Consider the following 3,831-nt stretch of genomic DNA (forward strand, 5'->3'; position numbering starts at 1 on the left):
TCCTCGTTCACAAATCACTGTTTCCACTTCATGCAAATAATAATGGTAATGACCGTTCATTTGGAGGTCACATTGGCGGGAAATATACTAGGCACTAGGTATTTTATGTTTACATCTTAAAAACGTTTCTCTTTGCTTTGAAACTCCTTACAGCATAATGAGAGATCCAACAGAAAGAAAAAACCAACTCCAAAACTTTCAGAACCAATTTATGTTTTTAAAGAACATCTCTTTTTTGATTTGGAAAAGAGAGTCTCATGACACAACATGTAACAAAAACTCCTTAACTCCTTTTATCTTCCCCAACTACTCCCATCCCTCTTCTCCCTAAAATTCTCCCAAAAGTCTCACCACTCCCTAAAATGAGTCTTCTCTCTTCTTTATTCATCTCATTTCATCCTTAATCATTTTCTTTGCTTCCACTACCTTTAAGGAACTCTTCAAGACCTGATCTGACTTATGGAGTTGGAGAAGGTCATGTTAAAGGATGTGTATATTTGTAGTTGCTTGAGGGTCCACGTGATATATCCCTGGTTTCCCTGAGAGGAAGTTCTCTTAGAGTTGGGGGAGGAAACTACAATATATCTATGGTCTAGCCTCAGAAACAATACACTCCCACTTCTGCCGCATTCTGTTGATCACAACAGCAGGCCCTGATTCGATGTGGGAAGGTGCCACACAGGGACCACAGGGAGCCAGGCCGGCTGCTAGCCACCACCCACATATATAATAATTTATTTCCAGGAAGAGAGAAGAAGATATTATCAACCTTATTACTAAAATTAATAAAGTCAGTATCAAAATGACTTGGGGCAAAGATAGAATAGGAGGAGGATGTATCTTAGTATAAGAAGGATTGTGATGGGAAAAGGAAAGAGGATAGAAGCAGAAATTGAAGCCAGTAGGAAGAGAAAAAGGGACTCTATAGTGGATATTACATGTAAACTATTATCATCATCATCACTATCACCATCATCTCCCTTTTCTGCAGGGAATAAAATGAGCAGAATTCTCTCCAAGTACCCTGTATGTTGTAGGAAGAGAAAAAGGGACTCTATAGTGGATATTACATGTAAACTATTATCATCATCATCACTATCATCATCATCTCCCTTTTCTGCAGGGAATAAAATGAGCAGAATTCTCTCCAAGTACCCTGTATGTGCAAGTGCTATTAGAACACCAGCCCAGTAGAGGTAGGGGTAGCAAATAGAGTCAGCCCAGTCAAACCGGGGAGTCGTGTTCCAGCCAGCCTTTATCACTTTCACACTGTGGTCCTCGATGCTCTGGGATCCTTGCCCTCAGCCTCCGTGTTTTCATTGCTGGTGGCCCTGGGAAGGGCTTCTGCACTTCCTTGTGGTTAATGTGGTAGGTTCCCGAGGGAAGGGCCACTTTGTGATGGTTCTCTTGAGCTGAGTGGCCATAGCTGTGGAGTTGCAGCTGACCCAGAAGTGCAGAGAGGTCTAGTTGGTGCTGATCAACTCCAGAATCAGAGAGTTCTATATTTTCAAGATACATGTAACCTTCATGCAATTCTCTTTTAACTATACATTTAGCACTAATTGAGTAATGGATCAGCCTGAGCCCTAGTCCTGGGTCTTGGCAATACCAGTACATTGAAAAGTGGTTCATTTTCTTGCCCTCAGCCTCCGTGTTTTCATTGCTGGTGGCCCTGGGAAGGGCTTCTGCACTTCCTTGTGGCTAATGTGGTAGGTTCCCGAGGGAAGGGCCACTTTGTGATGGTTCTCTTGAGCTGAGTGGCCATAGCTGTGGAGTTGCGGCTGACCCAGAAGTGCAGAGAGGTCTAGTTGGTGCTGATCAACTCCAGAATCAGAGAGTTCTATATTTTCAAGATACATGTAACCTTCATGCAATTCTCTTTTAACTATACATTTAGCACTAATTGAGTAATGGATCAGCCTGAGCCCTAGTCCTGGGTCTTGGCAATACCAGTACATTGAAAAGTGGTTCATTTTCTGAGAACATTAAAAGGTTAGCTTCTTCTCCATCTCTGCAAGAAGGTATCTTGGTGTCTGTTTGACTTGAGCAACCAAGCATCCATGCTGGAGAAGGGTGTATAAGCTAAGATAGAGACAAAGAAATAAAAATTTGTCCTAATGAGAGGAAGTGCCTAGGATCTAAAATTGGAAAGTTCATATCAGAGGTTTCTTCTGTTTCCTGTACTCACCTGCTCCCAAGAGACAAAAGGCCACACAGAAGAGTAGTCTGGCACTCACAGCAGGGCCAGCAAGTGGTGGGGTGTCTCTTAGCCCAGTGGTCTGTTGTTCTCAGGCGGAGCTTGCCTAGCACTCTGAGCCTTTCACTAGCCTATAGCCAGGTCTTACAGGGATGTCCATACTCGTATAGGTTCTCCAAGTCCAGAATGTCCTCTCATTTGGTTCAAGATCAGTCACTCTCCCTTTCTTTATTGTTTTCTAAGGTGGGGCAGTGCTGGGTGGAGCTGAGTTTGAGGAATGGGCTCACACTCTAGCTTCTCTAATCTTTCTGTGAGGCTGTTCCTACTCTGTACACACTTGCACATGGGCATTCAAACTCCCTCACTGTCCATGTTTCTTCAGTTTTGAGGAAGTCACTCAAAGTCAGCAATCAATCTGCCTGATACAATCACAAAGCCTTTCTAACCCCGACCCCTAAAACCCACAGCTCTTTCTGCCCATGACCTCTTGTGTCTCAGTGGAGCCACCAACTCCTCTTGGCCAAGAAAATTGGGAATTGTTGACATTGTCAGCTAGATCAGGAATACAGTTTTCAGTAATTTTCTGAATGTCCTTATCCACTTCTCTATGTTTTTCTGTGGTTTTTCCCAGCTGAGTGTAGTATCATTCCCAATTCCATTGAGCTGACATGTGGAGGTCCTTTCTCCCATTCTATGTTTTTTTCCCAGCAAAATCTCTGAAGTTATACTCTAATTGGTATATCTTCCTCACACCATTCTATAAGAGGGAAATGACAAAGCATGAATACAAAGAAAGAACATTTTGTTGAAATAGACATAAAAGCCTGAGACAGGAAGACTAAAAAGGTTCTGCTATCTCAATTCCTACAGAGCCAGAAAGTTCACAGGGAAATTGATCAAGGTACCTTCACTAAATATGACCTGATTTTCAGGAAAGGGCTGACCAGTTACCTAGGTAACCATTAGGTGGGCTCAAATAAGAAAAAAGATAGATATTAATGAAATAAACTGAACAATTAAAGGCCAAATAAACGGAAGAGACCATAAGAAAGAGAAGTGTCAGAAAAGTGTGGTCACTCCCACTTCCCAGAGAAAAACAGGGGGACAGGTAGGTAGTGTGCCATACCTCGTCCCAAGGAGAGAAGCTAAATGATGACCTTGCACAACGTTTTTCTGATGACTTCAGGAGCCATGTGGAGCAATTGCAGATGAGAGAATATGAGCTGAAAGCAAATTTTCAGGAAGCTGAGTCTTGCAGGAGAGAGTGTGCTGAGTTTTTACTCTTACTCCCGTCTCTGTGGTTCCAACCCAGATGAACCTATTCCCACTTCCATGGCTTTGCTCGTGATATCCCCTCTCTAACTACAATTAGGCATTATCTTAGAAACCATACTTTTCCGCCTCTGGCTCAAGTCAAACGAGCTGACTTCCCTGACTTGGTGAAGACTGCATGCTTTGCTCAGCCTCCAAGACAGATGCAAACTCTTCCTTCACAGAAGTCCCAAAGTCATTAGTTGTACTTCTTTCAAGGAGTCATTAAATTTCCCATAATCAACATGCTTTTCTTTCCTACTAGCTGAAACATTCTGTGAGGGCACTATTATACAAAGGGACATAGATAGATACCACTAGCA

Source organism: Galeopterus variegatus, unplaced genomic scaffold (assembly GCF_000696425.1).
Source record: "Galeopterus variegatus unplaced genomic scaffold, G_variegatus-3.0.2 Scaffold443, whole genome shotgun sequence".
In the NCBI taxonomy this organism is placed as follows: Eukaryota; Metazoa; Chordata; class Mammalia; order Dermoptera; family Cynocephalidae; genus Galeopterus; species Galeopterus variegatus.